This window comes from Carassius auratus, chromosome 14 (assembly GCF_003368295.1).
Source record: "Carassius auratus strain Wakin chromosome 14, ASM336829v1, whole genome shotgun sequence".
NCBI lineage: Eukaryota > Metazoa > Chordata > Actinopteri > Cypriniformes > Cyprinidae > Carassius > Carassius auratus.
Window position 1 is genome coordinate 21,317,085 of NC_039256.1, and position 15,606 is coordinate 21,332,690.

Sequence of the window (15,606 nt, forward strand, 5' to 3'; positions counted from 1 at the left end):
TGAACATTAAGTCTTTGCGGCATGTGTGTATATGTGCGTCTGCATTTGTATGTTTGTCTTAAGGGCACTGCCTACGTGAACAGGCTGTGTATGCTCTCAGACAGATGGTGTGAGGCAGTGTTTGGCTAAACAGGGCATTTACCTGTTACCGCACAATCAATCAGTACAGGCAAACTCACACGCTCAGCGCATTTCCAACACCTCTAGCGCAGATGTGTTCTAGTTTCAGCTGTACAGACATGGCCACGCTATTCTCAGATCTCTGTATCCCCCCGGGGTCCTCACACAACTACATCCCAGTGTCCTGCTCGAGCTGGCTAAGGACATGCCTGACTGTAAAGAGAATCCCATTAGCGAGGTCTTTAGTGTTTTGTGGGTCGGTTTTGGCCTGTCCACCCAAACTGGCACAATGCTGTCCTAGTGCTGGGCAAACAGAGGGTGCTTATTATAGTGCTGCGCTTCTGTGCCAGCCTAGCCAAGCCTGACAGCGACAGCTCACAGCATAATCCACTCTCTCCACCTCCATCCTCACTGTTTTCCAAATTACCTTTCATCTCTTACACTCCACAGACTGTCATGCATCCCTCTTTTGTCCTGTACCATCCTTTTGCATATACAAATTTGACTTATTTTTGTAGTAGCATGGTATCAGGTACTATGGCATGTTTGATTAGCATATTCTGTGAAACTTATATTGTACTCTAAGCAAAGATTAGATCCAGAATGGCATTCAAATGACTGGAAGTGGCTGTTTCTTTGTCAATCCATTTGATTTTGAATGTGTGTATTTCAGTAAAGTAAAGTTTGTTAGACTCACTTCACACGTTCCGTCACTTTTTTAGGGAAACCAGTTTGTCTCCATGTAAACCTAATCACTTTTTTATGCATCATATTGATCGTATTGTAGACGATTCATCTATTCATATGTTTATTTGTTTTACTAATTTCTAAGATATATAGTGATAATGTGAGGTTTAAATCCGCAATTACAATAAAAAAAGACACATTGTGATATATGGTGTAAAGTCACAGTAGCGAAAACCAAAATCACATTGTAGGGAATAATGTCACGATTACAATAACAAAGTCACAGATGTGAGATTCAAAGCCACAAAACACAAAATAAATTCATAATTATATTTAAAAAAAAGTCACAATTCTGAGTAACTCACAAATACAAAATGTAAAGTCATTATGTGTAGTAAAAAGTCACAATTATGAGAAAAAAGTCTCAGATGTGAGATACATTAAAAAGACACAGAGCCCAGTAAAGTTGCAATTACGAGAAAAAAGTCTTATTGTGAGATATGAAGGCGCAATTATAAGGAACAAAGTCACAACTGTGAGATATGAAGAAACAATGTGCATTATAAAGACACAATTACAATAAAAAAGTCACACAGTAAGGTATAAAGTCACATTTACGAGTGACAAAGTAACAAATGTGAAATACAAAGTGCCAAATAAAGCTGTAATTATCAGAAGAAAAAAAATCCAATTGCGTGATACAGTATAAAGGCATAATGTCTAGTATAAAGTTGCAATTATGAGAAAAAAGTCACCTTGTGAGATGTAAAGTCGCAATTACACAGTAGGAAACAAAGTCACAACTGTGAGCTATAAAGTCATATTGTGTGGCATAAATTAGGAGACAAAAGGCACATTGTAAGATATTAAGAAGTGATTATAAGAAAAAATTCTATAACAAATGTTAGATTTAAAATCATAATGTGAGGTATAAAGTCACATATGGTAGCAAATATGTTGCAGTGTTTTTGTGCAGGATGCCAGTCTTTTTTCTTCACCTTACTTGTCAGAGTTCATCTCCATCTGTTTTCTTTCACTTCTGTCCTGTTGTCTCCCAGCGCTCTTCATATCGCCTTAATTGTTTTCGGTCTCAGCAAACCTTTTTCCTCAGTGCCTGTGATTTACAACGCTACACGTGATAGACAGACAGGTAGAGGAGGGAGTGAGGAACAGACAGAGATAAGCAGATATCTGATAAAGAGGAAATGTGCTCCTGTGGTGAGGACGCTCGTTAGCGTTAGCGGTGGCTAATCCTCTCTTATTAATGGGATCCATTGCAGTGCTGTTGTGTGCACAGAGGATTAGCTGTTGTTTGTCTCTCCTCCTGTGTTATGTTGTTCTAGCCACATGTGGGTCAGAGGGGAGACTATTACTGAGCTGCCCTGTTATAGTGGCGCGGCGGCTAACACAGACTCGTTTGGTGGTGGTGCTTAGCGTCGGTGCAGTGCTGAATTTACAATGGAGTCCGGGACAAAGACACACACACATGGACTCACAACCAGTTTATTTCTTACACCCCTAGTGCTTTTGGATGAGGGCACAAGGATTTTGTGTGTGGGCGTATTTTCTTTGGATGGGGCTTCTGCTGAGCCACAGGGCGAATGTGTTTCTGCCCCAGTTAGGCCGCTCTGCCCTGGCATGGCCTGAACTGGCATGAGTGTGCCACTGATACCCGTGGGCACTTGTTATTCTAGAGCACAGAGGACGTGGGCGCATATTTATGAAGAAAAGCCCTGCAAACACCAGTCACCGGACACCTCTATGTTCATCTGAGGTCAAAGTCTGTGTGCCAAACCAAATTCCTACATGTCAAAGAACAAATTCAGTTTGAGCCTAAAATAGTATTGCTTTCAGCTGAAGTGTTGAAACTAAGGACTTGATTTTTTTCTCTCCTGTCAAGCTGTAAAGAACCCATGAAATGGTTAGATTTTTTATTAGTCAGAAGAAACGGTGCTTTTTAATTTCCAGCGGTATCATCGTCTTGATTGCACAGATACTATTTAAACTGAACTGAGCTGGATGATGACATCACTAGATTCAACCATGAAATGCCTTTTTGCAATATTGACACACTATTTTCCTATTTAATGCGGTTCAGATGCTTTGTCACAAGCTGCATTGTTAAAAGTGCTATATAGAAAAAGGTGACTTGACTTGACTTTAAAACTAATTGAACACTTCTCTAGCTTTCATTGGTTAGTAAAAAATATAGTCCCGCCCTAGATGCATGCGGTTGGTTGAGCCAATACTGCTGTGTCAGTATTCACTTACAAAGATTTTACTATTACTATTTATTTTTTATTATTATATTTTTTTACCATTAAATATTAAAGTCAGCTTTAAAAAATCCAGTAGTCTTTGTTGAAAGCCACACTACCAATGAAAAATTTGCTACTTGCTATCGCTAGCTGGACTTATTCAAGATATATATATATATATATATATTTTTTTTTTTAATAAAGGTGTATATACCCCTGAGCACAAGATAATATCTTCAGTATTTTGCCAAGTTTTTTAGCAAGTGAAATAACTTTTTTTTTATTTTTATTTTTTATTACAGTATGTAGTATAGCATGTTGGTAATTTTCAAGCTAGCAGGCATAATATATTCTGATTAAGATCTTGACATGTATTTCAGATATGCACTTATATTAAGTTATCAGCTATTTCAGAGGCTAAAATGAATATCCAGTGTCTTCACAGGTGTGATTTTTACCCTTTGAAGTCAAGGTTTTGACTCTGTGTGTGTGTAGTTCATGTGTGTGAGAGAGTGCTAGCAGTGCTATCAGGGGACACTTTGCTCCTCTGTGGTGGATCTCTCTGTGGGCGATTTCCCGCAGCGGGTGTGTGTGTGTGCGTGCGTGTGTGTGTGTGTGTGTTACATGTGTAAAGATGTGTAGAGAGATCACACAGTGTGCAGCCAGTAGAAGTATTGTCCTGGTTAATTAGCAGCACAGCGGTCAGAGCTACACATCGGCCTTCAGAGCTCTGACACACAAAACCCACACAGTCATGAGTACATTGTGTTGATATTTCACACACTCGCACTACGGTCATGCTGACATGTCCTTCAGACCACTCTCATGTTTTATCTCTGCCTTTAATTCTCTGGCCTCTTTTCACCCACTGAAACTACTTTTTTCTATCACCATCAGCTTTCGGTTGTTCTTTTAACCAATTCATCTTCTTCAATTATGGGCACTTTTGGCCGTGTGGATTTTCTTAAGACACACTGTTCGGCTTATACTTTTCTAAATGTCACATTGGACAGATGCATTGTACTGTAGAAGAATTTACACTTCCATCACATATGAAATCATCTGTTGTGTTTGATAACAGCCTGTGATGGAAATGATAATGAGTGAAATTACTTGTTAAATATTGTAGGAATTAATCATATTTGTATTGCTAGAATTTCATGTATATTAAATTAAATACAATTAAATTAACTGCAATTTGCACACAGTTAGATATTTAAATAAAGACTGTTGCACAATAAAAATGTTCTGTTTAATACTTTTATTTTTTACTCATCACATCACATAATTCAATGCCTCATATTTCAACAGAATTTATTAAAAAGCACTTTATATACTGGGCTGATTTATGATTGTTACTCATATTTTACAATGATTAAATAATTAACGATGGCTTTAATGATATGATGTGTCCAAGTAAGATTTCATTTATTTTTTATTGTTTTATATATATAAGACCAAGGTTGCATTTACCTAATAAAAAATAAATAAAAATACAGTGAAAATAAATGAATAAATATTGTAAAGTTTTCTTTTTGAATATATTTTTATTGTATTCTGATGATGGAAAAACATAATATTTCAGCAGCCATTAGTCCAGTCTCACATGACCCTTCAGAAATCATTCTAACATGCTGCTTTGGTGCCCAAGGAACATTTTCGCAATTCGACCTCTTAAACCATTTTACTTGTGTATAAAAAAATAATAAAACTACCAGTATTAAGGCTTTTTATGATATGTTGCCTTTAAGGTCTTATATAAAATGCATATTTATGCTCATTCTGGCCTTTATTAGCAGTGGAGTGAGATACTGTATGTGACTTCAGGGGTTTCCTCAAGAGGAAAATGGCATTAATTTCCATTTAAAATCAAAGCTTTTTCCTAAAGGTATATAGAGCAAGGCTAGCAGTCACAAAGCTTGTATTTATGTTTGTTTCTTGTTTTGCTGCGTGCAGACGAAGTGTCACTTGGCCAGGTGCAATGTTGCAAATAGAGTGTTTGAGACATCCACGGATTTGCTTGTTAGAGCTTCTGTGGCTTTGTGAGCCTATCTAGGTTATTTTCTCCTCAAAACCACTTTGTAATCAGCAAGTCCGGAGAGGAAGTAGTTTCATCTCATCATCGACTGTTTTTTTTTTTTTTTCTGTTTTCCAACCGTTCCCTGTTTCATTCCTACCTTACTGTGTTACCTCATAAGACCCCAAAGCCAAACTGAAGAAATCATAACAACAACACGTCCTCGACAGTCTGCTATATGGAGAGCCAGAAAGCATCACACATCGTGTTGAGTTTAAAGAAGATGATGGGATGTTCCCCGTCTTTCAGCAGCAAACCTTAGCACCATACATCCTGTCAGGTGAGGACAGAGTGGAAAGGAAGTGGGAAAAAAAGAGAAAAGTAATAATGCCATTGTGCACTCACTTTCTTATGCCCTCTCTCACTCGTTTCTATTGTTATTCAGCTTCTAATCTGCAATGCAAGGGAATTAAACCTGGGAGCTTTGCCCACTATCAGTAGCAGAGAGAAAAATGGATTGTGTTTAATAATGAATCAAACAAGCTCGGAAGCACACACACATGCAACACGCACTTCCTATATTTCACCTATTCTTGGTGGAGGAGAAGAAAGAAAAAGACAAAAACAGAAGAGATAGTGAGCATGTGGGGATTCTTTGGGCCCTGTGCCTTGACTGTTTTGAGTAGTTTTCCTTTGAAGAGACACCGCTTTCCAAATTCTGTTCAGGTGGGCGTCCATACTATAGAATGTAGTGCTGATTGATACACTAGCTGTAAATTAAGTTTTAATCTAGCCTGCTTTTGCAGACTATATTTTAGGTAAGAGATTTGTCTCTCAACCAGTTGAAAAATATATGCTGAAGATGTTCCAATTGGGTCAAAAACAGGAGGGAAGATATGTTGAATGCTAATCGATATAATCATGCACTGATAGCATGTAATAATTAAGCGTATAAACCTTAAAAGTAAGGGAGGGAAATGATTTTTTAATCACACTTTTTGATGCAAATTTATTTTTCGCTTAGTAACAAGCTATTGTTAATATGCCTAATATTTAGACTACTGCTAGCAAATCACAGTTCAACTATTGTTTATGGTTTTACGTGGTGCAACATTTTACACTTGTATGCCTTTATGTACATCAAGCTATTTTGTAAGTGTGTTGGGTCAGCACTTGATTCTCGATGTAAAATCTGGGTCTTGAAGCAATATCCACTGATTTAGACCAACGTGGGGTTTGACCCAGAACAATAACATACTGACACAAATCTATTCCCTCTCTCTCCAACCATCCAGTAGCTCCATTCCATCCCCAGAGGCATGAGAAAAAGAGAATAAGGAAGATAAGTTGAATTGTAAGCAATGCTGCACATTGATTTAAAACTAATGCGCCCCTATGAGAAGAGTATGCGAGAGAGAGCACATTATTTATTGAAAAACAATAAATCAGGCATTTAATATAAACTGTGGTTCATTTTAGTTAACTTTTGACTCCGCTCCATTTTTACACTAATATTATTCATTAAAAAATACATGTGTTATGATTCTTTTGGGAAGTATTTTAGTATTTAGTAGTATTTTAGTTTTATATCTATATATATATATATATATATATAAATATATTTATTTTTTATTTTTTTTTCGGGTAGTTTATCTCGTTTCAACCTCTGAGAAGATAGAGAAAGAAACACAGGCAGTCAAACTTGAGAGATACTTGCCCGAGGCATTATTAGATTTAGCGGTAACACTTTAGAATAAGGTTCCATTAGTTAATGTTAGTTAATGTATTAATTAACATGAACAAACAATGAATAATACATTTATTACTGTATTTATTCATCTTCGTTAATGTTAGTTAATGAAAATACAGTTATTCATTGTTAGTTCATGGTAATTCACAGTGCATTAACTAATGTTAACAAGCACAACTTTTGATTTAAATAATGCATTAGTAAATGTTGAAATCAACATGAACTAAGACTTATAAATGCTGTAGAAGGATTGTTCTTGCTTAGTTCATGTTAACGAAAGTAGTTAACTAACATTAACTAATGGAACCTTATTCTAAAGTGTTACCGATTTAGCTTGTATTAACTCTGTTTAATACAGCAAGCCATTTTACTACGTGAACAGTATGCAGAATGATGGTAGATCTGACTTATCTCCTGAAGTTTGTGTCTTCAGGAGCTAATCACCACGCAGATCAAATGCAGAACTCGGTTCTGTTTTCATGTTCAGTGTGGAGAGAGAAAATGCTAAATGAAAGCAACGCTGCTTTTTTGTCTTTCCATTTTCTCAGATAATGATGGTAAATTTGGAATTTGGAGCATGAAATGATGCTACAGTGGCAGAGCAATAGAGAGAGAGAGAGAGAGAGAAAGAGAGAGGGAGAGGAAAAGAGAGTGCGAATAAGAACAACAACAAGAGAAGGATAACAACAGAGACATCACACAGCAGTGTAGCAAACAAAACAATCATATTGCAGTTCTGAAAGCTGAACGTGTCCCATTGAGGGGAAGAATTGTTCAAAAAGGTCAAAACTTATCCGCATGACTGCACTCTTATAGGCAGGAAGGGAAGCCGACTGTTTTAATATGTTCTCCTAAACAACAGCGGCATAAAGCATCACAGCCCAGCTTCCTGACGATTAAATTAATGAGAGAATAGCTGGTTCCTCTTGTCTCAGCACTGGATGTAGATTTAGTAAGAACATTATAGTAGTTATTGTGGTTTTGTTTCATGCCCTTGGATTTCAGATGCTGTTTGTAAGGTCAAGGGCCTCTTCAAACAAAACACTACTTATCTAACACATTTTATCTTTGTTTATTACACTTTATATTTTTAGCCTCAAATCTGATGAAGAGTTTATTATTTTATTAATTTTTTAAGAGTGATTAATTGAATATTTCACTCAACCAATTCATTCAAAAACGGTGAATCATTTAGTAAACAAACACCCACTTGTGTGTGGGGGAAAAAAAAAAATCATTCGATTTTACAAAAACTACATCTGTATGTTTGCTTGTTTATTAAAAGATTCTGAATGGATTGTAAGTAACCATTCTTGCCACCCAGAACATGCAACCATGCAACATGCAATTATTGTCTGAGATATACTCAAATACACTCATTATCCCTCATTTTTTTCCCCTCATATTGGGAGCTACATGATATTCACTATAGGAATGAACAAGCATGTCAGCAGTTTGGGACACAATATATGCATGAATGATGTAAAATGTTCCTGTTCCTGAGATTCTCTCATCCACATTCTGAGTTCAGCACCACAGCAAGTTGTCATCATATATGTAAGCACAGGAAAAACTTTCAGCTTTCTGTCCTGTTTGCCTTCTGACAGCCTGACAGTGACAGCTGATCTCAGTTGTTTCATGAGAAAGTCTCTCGGAATTGTGCTGACGCTTACATCATTACCATAGCCGCCAATGTAGATATACTGCATGTCGACTTTGCTGAGCAAACGGATCCGGTTTTAACACTTACTGAATGGCAGTATGGACAGTCAATCCTAAAGACTTTGAGTTTGTGTGAGCAGTTAAAATAAAAAATTGCAATAATATTTGATAAATTGACTAACTAATGTACCAATCTAAGTGTGATGCAAGAAACTATTTTATTACATTTGTTTCATTGTTTCATATATTAAAATAAACAGTAGCAACTATTGTTTTTGAGGTTTTTGAGGGGAAAATACTATTACCATGGTAAGGATTCCTCATCTGTGTTCTGGAGCGTTTGAGTGTTCCATTGGGAAAGCTAAAGAAAGAGGAGGATGCTGGGTTGGCAGATCAATATAAGGTGAATGTCTGGGATATATCGCAGCCTGTGCATCCCTGACCTGCTAAGATAAGAGTAGCTTACTCTCTGTGGAGGAGGGATAGATGTTGGCTCCCTAGATACTGTAGAATAGTAATCCTGTGTGTGTATGAGAGACTGTGTATGCTGTGCTGTAGAAAAAGAGAGGAAAGAGGCTCATTATGTCCAAAACCAGCATATGGTCTCTCTCAAAACAAGATGTCCGACAGCCATATGTTTGCATGCAGGTTACACACACACACACACACACACACACACACTCTCTCTCTCTCACACACACACACACAAACACGTCACCCTTCTAGTGATCTAATCTCATATTCACAAACCAACACTTTTTGTAAGTGTGCCCAAAGCTTCCTGTGGTTTCATGACTCTTTTGCACACACTTTAAAAACACACACACACACACACACACACACATGCTTACAGGCACCAGGGCTCAGGGAAGGCAGTGCCGTGACATTTTGGCATTCTGAATGACCCCACCTCTGACCTCATACGCGACTATTTTTCCTTCGAGGTTTTTGACAGACAGAAAGAAAGACAGCATTATGAAAACACACTCAGCAATATGACACTCAACAGCAACTACCAGAGTCAATCTCTGAGTGTGCGCTGGTATGTGAAAATGAGCAACTTTTAATGTGCATTTGTCAGCTTTTCCCTCCTGACACTTGTGTTTTCCTCTCTCATCTGTCCTCTCATATCTACACTAGAAGCTATCGATAATCTGTTGGGATGCATTGTATCATAACGCCTTGAGTCTGTTTGCACTGGAAGCAATATATATATATATATATATATATATATATATATATATATATATATATATATATATATTAGTGCTGTCAATCGATTAAAAAAAATAACTAATTAATCGCACAATTTTTTAAAATGAATCGCGATTAATCGCGATTAAAAGACTGAAACTTTTTGGATATGGAAATGTAAAATGTAAATAATTAATGTAAACTCAAGACAAAGAAACTATTTAAATTCAAAATATGATTGTTTATTGGAATTTTTGTTTAACTTGTAACACAGATTCTCTCATGTAAACAACATTACCTGCAATAAACCATCAATATCCTCCAAATTAACTGTTGGCTTGAAAGCCATATTTATTACAGAAATAAAAACACAGGCATGTAAGTACCATTTGAATTTCAAAACAATCAATGCCAATAAAAAACAAAAATGATTTCCATGTTGAATTCTAAGTGGACTGCAAAAAAATTCCAAAGTATAGTCATTGCCAGTGCTTTAAGTGGGCCGGTACGCACCGGTACTCAGTACCGCCACTTCCAAATATAGCTCTTACCGGTACGCTCATTTGGACATCTGTTTTAATAGAGGTTTTAATCTTTTACCTGCACTGCCGATTTTCAGAGCGCCCTTCACAATGCAAGCTTCCTAATTCATCCCACCCAGAGCAGAAACTACATTACCCATTCACCCTTAAGTTATACAAGTGAATAGCGCATGTGTCGCTTTTCCCACTGTTAAGTGTCAACAACTCAACGTGGCCGGAGAAGGTGTGTGAAACTCGTTGTGAGTTATACTAAAGCAAAATCTTGAGTATTTATTGTCTGATAAACATTAAAAACTGTCTGCGGAGGTTGAGTCGTCCTGCAGCCCCCGCTGGCTGTTCATTGGCTGCAGCATCTTTTTTCTAAGTTCTAAAAAAATACCGTAGACGGCAAGGCACAAATTTAGATATTCATTTATCTAATTAATCTATAGCCTATGCACAAAGACAATATGATCTTTTTGTCCCCTTTTTGTTTTAAAGCTTGATGAAGAGAGAGAGCGCAAGTTGCTGCAGCTGAGGAGGACAGTGATGCACGCGTACAGGAGTGATTGACAGTTCGCGGCACTGTGTACAAAAAATACTCCGCTACACAATTATTCGTTATTTTCGTTTAAGCTTATTAACGTTAGCGTTACAGAAAGTTACAGTCATTGTTTTTTTTGTTTTTTTTTAAACAATGACATTTGAGTTCATGATTTTAATGTTGCTGTTTCTTGTGGCAGACTGAAGAGTAATCCGGCAGAGTTTTATACTGAAACTTTCCATCTAAAAGTCCTTCCTTGGTCTTAACCATATTTCTTTGCACGTTGAACACACATAGGCCACAACTGGAAATAAAAAAACTGCAACCGCGTTAATTGCGTAATTTTTTTTTAACGCGTTAAATATTTCAAATTAATCGAATGCGTTAACGCGCTCATTTTGACAGCACTAATATATATATATATATATATATATATATATATATATATATATATATATATATATATATATATATATATATATATATATACATATTTCAACCAAACAAAAAGTTTGAGCTTTTTCCCAGTAAATATCCCTTTTTGATTCTAAAAGAATAAAAGAAATTAGGGCGAGTCAGATAATCATTACAAAATGCAAAATTTTACAATAAAAAATACCAATAATGGCCACCAAATACAGGGGGAAAACAAAACAACAACAAAAGAGCAACTGAATAACAGACGTCTCAACTGAATGGCAATGATCCTGGTTATCTATTCAAAGCAAAGAGCAAAGATGCAGAAGATACATATATATCATTATAACACTCCACAATGAAGACTTTTAGAATATAATCTACATCTTAAATGGATAGTTACCCCCAGAATTAAAAAAAAGTAATTATTTACTCAACCTCATATCTTCCAAACCTGTAGGATTTTTTTTTTTTTCTCAGACAATGAGTGAGTAGTTGGCTCCAGTATTTTATTTTTACTCAACCTTTAATGTAAAAGATTATGTTGATAAATAGGTTTTTCACTGTAATTTCTGCAGAGTTCAGCTCAATATGTGGGGTTAAAATAGGGTCCGTAGCGAATCTGTACTTACATATGCGAATGCTTCTGTTATGCAGAATCACTCTACTGAAGGAGGCAATGTGAATAAGCTCTTAATATAGGCACAGAATTAAATGCATGCCACTTTGCGTATAATATGGACACAGGTCTGAGACTCACAGAGTGATGGCTTCGACAGAGAGATGGCTCTGACAGAGAGATGGCTTTATGATAAAGGAAATGTGCAAACAAATCTCTGTCTACTCTTCAAAGTAAAACTGCCAGGAAAAAACACATCTGCAAAAATGAACTTAGTGTCTTTAAACTCCTGCCTCTTTGCTTTGAAGAGATAACCAGGATCATTGCCATTCAGTTGAGCTCTTTTGTTGTTTTGTTTTCCCCCTGTTTTGGGTGGCTATTCTTGCTCTTTTTTTGTTCTAATATTGTGAATTTTGGAATGCTTTTCTCATTCGCCCACTTTCTTCTAGAATCAAACAGGGATATTTAATGGGAATAAGCTCAATATTTTTGCTTGGTTGGAAGGAATATACTGGATAGGGGATATCCATATTTATCCCACATTCTCCACCATCCTTCCTTTTCTCCATATTATAATATGAATTACCCCAAACCATAAATATTGCTGTTCTTTTCAAAGAGAAATCAAAGGTCTCTAATGATGGCAGATAAGGCAGAATATCTTTCCCCAGAGTTTGTGAGCATGTAGATGTGTGTGCTTGTTTCTCTTAAATTAAAGCCGGCTGCTGTCCTCAAGAATTCAGCTCATCTCAGTTATGCGCTTCTCTCTCGACTGTGGTCCTAAAAGCTTATTGAGACGGGAGAGAGCGCAGGCCTGAGGGCAGCTCACTCCAGCCATACATTTATTCACTTTTGTAGTATGATTGAAGCTTTCCTCCACTGATTTCTGGAGGGAGAAGCGAGAATCCTTCCTCAAAAATAAATTCTCTCTTATTCTACATTTCTTTCTTCTGTTTCCCTCAGTTCTTCTTCATTAATAATGGAAATATTTTTGTGCAGCATGACATTTGCCTGTGAGTATGTTTCTAGTGAGATCTAATTTTTGCAGGGGTGTTGCTGAAAGATTTTTCTTCGTTTTAGTAGACCTGTTAATTTAGTGTATAATAGTTTAAATAATAATAATGACAATAATAATAATACTTTGACCCTTATGCAAATTCAATAGTATGGAATGTTCCTGAACTACTGGAGCAGTTAATGTTTTTGCTTGTGTATACTGGATTGAGTGGAATGATTGATTGCGATTAATTTACATATTCTACATGATTGACTACTTTTAGCCACGTTTTTAAGTATTATTATGGCAGTTCATCATCCATTGTATGTCCAACTTCAATATCGTTCAAAAGTATGAGGTTAGTATTTATATATTTTTATGTTTTTTAAAGAAGTCTCTTATGATCACTGAGGCTGTATTTATTTGCTGAAAAATAAAGTTAAAACAATAGTGAAATATTTTTACAATTTTGAAGAATTGTTTTCTAATTTAATATATTTTAAAAGGTTTATTTTTATTTTATTTTTATTTTTTTTGTCAGCAGAAATGACTCTAGCCTTAAGAGTCTCGTGATCCTTTCGAAATCATACTAATATGCTGATTTCATGCTCATGATACATTCCTTATTATCAATGAGAAAAGCAGTTGTGCTGCTTAATATTTCTGTGGAAACAGTGAATATATATATAGGATACTTTAACAAATAGAGAGTTCAGAACTGCATTTATTTGAAGCAGACATATTTTAACATTGTAAATATATTTGTATCAGTTTAATGCATTATTGGATAAAATTATTCATTTAATAATAATAATAATAATAATAATAATAATAATAATAATAATAATAATAAATCTTATCCTAAACTTCTGAACGGTAGTGTTAATAGTGTAAATGTATTTGTACATACATGAGCAAGAAGGAAAGTGGTAAGAAAGAGGGCAAGGGAAAGACAATGAAAAGTGTGGGAGGCTGTGCTAATGGCAGACTTTTATATTTATAGCGGTGTTCTCTCCCCCTCTGTCAAAAGTCATTTAGACATAAGCCATAATTACAGTTATTCATTTTCTATGGCACAATGAAACTTGGAATAGAGCATAGTTCGTTGAAATACTCTTGTAACAAAAATTAACTCGGACCAATCACTATCACACCTCTTAAATTAAACTGAAGTCTGGTCGCACTTGTCAGTGGACTGGCTAATTTCATTAGGCTTGTCCAGTCAGACTGGATTCCTGTGCAGCGATGAAGTCTTATTCTAGCTAAAAGCATGATGTTTTACGAATCAATGATCGCTGTGGAAACGAGTCCAAGAACTTGCAATGTACCAAAATAATTCCAAAGCATTCTTGAATCAACAATGATGTAAGTTCACTGCAATTTTAACGAAGACTCAGGGTGCTGTGATGGCCTATGGACACTGATCAGTTGAGTTTGCTCCTTTTTAATCTATCCATTTGTCTGTATCAAGCCTACAGAAGGCTTTTATGTTCGCTTTTCTTCTTCACAGGCAGTTGTTTAGGCCTTCAGCACAATCAAACGCTACACCCTTGCTTCATCTTCAATGATTCAGCTTGTGCACAGACAAACTCAACTTTAAAACATTCATGAGTGGAAGATGTTATGCAGCTTACCCTAGTTGATTTAGCCGCGGGCTACAGCCTTTCTCCATGTGCTTATCTTCCTAAGCCAGGAGGAGATTCTATGCAGCTGATGCATACTGAAACACAGCGTGCCAACATGTGGAGGTTTGCAAAATGACACACGTCCCTTCCCTCGGCTGGCAGAGACGGGAGAGCAAATTTGGTCAGCGGGCGAGGACATTGATTTTTGCGGATCAGATAAGTTCCATGTTTAACAGATGTAGGCCAATGGGACACGGTCCGAACGATGGCACTCTCTGACACCTCTCAAAATTCATTTAGTCCATAAGTGAAGCTTTGGCAAAGGGATGTGACGCTCTGGCGAAGAGCGTTGTGGAGTGTAAGCAGAAGAAAAAAATGTGCAGAGGTTTAAACAGCTCCTCTGTGCCAGTGAGAGTGGTGGGAATGAACACAGCATCACGCAAAAGGAACCGTGTCTTTTAAATAAAGTAGAATTAAAGGTTTGAAATCCCTCAGTCCACCTGCAGTCAGATGATATAAGTGGAATTTACTAAGAACGGACTCTGTAACCTGATTTTCTTTCGAAAGATGTTTATGCTCACCTTATTGAAGGCCACCTATACTGTATGTATGCCTAGCAGGCTTTGGCCATTATGTAGCTATGACTCTATTGACATGCAGTGCTGCATGAAGCATGAACAAGTCTATATGTAACAAAATGAATGGATACAACACACTCCGTGTAAAACTAAAGTGTTAATTCATTTGTTTCATTTATTCACCCTCATGTTGTTCCAAACCTGTATTACTTTTGTTTTCTTTGGAACACAGCAGAATATATTTTAAAGGAATAACTATTTTGTCTGCAAAATAATAGTCAGAGATCTGCAAAAACAACATTATACCCATCAACTTTAATAGTATGGACAAAAAAAGAGAGACGTTTCTCAAATAATAATTTTATGTGATTCACTGAAAAAAAATAAAAATAAAAAATAATAATAATAAAAGAAATAAAAGAAAGTCATACAGGTTTGGAACCAATAAACAATGACTTAATTTATATTTTTGGGTGAAGTATAGCTTTAACATGCTGTTACCCAAAATTGATTTTTATTTGATGTGGTCATGTCATCAGACATAATCTGTATTGCAGGGTTTTTTATTATTATTATCATTATTATTATTATAGAAAATAAATACAATTTTATTACAA

At 36.1% G+C, this 15,606-nt stretch overlaps 1 protein-coding gene across 3 annotated transcripts in view; it reads left to right on the forward strand.

The window, feature by feature from the left end:
- Positions 1–15,606, forward strand: part of LOC113113991 (protocadherin-1-like) — a 149,268-nt gene that overhangs the window by 127,158 nt on the left and 6,504 nt on the right. The window lies entirely within an intron of this gene.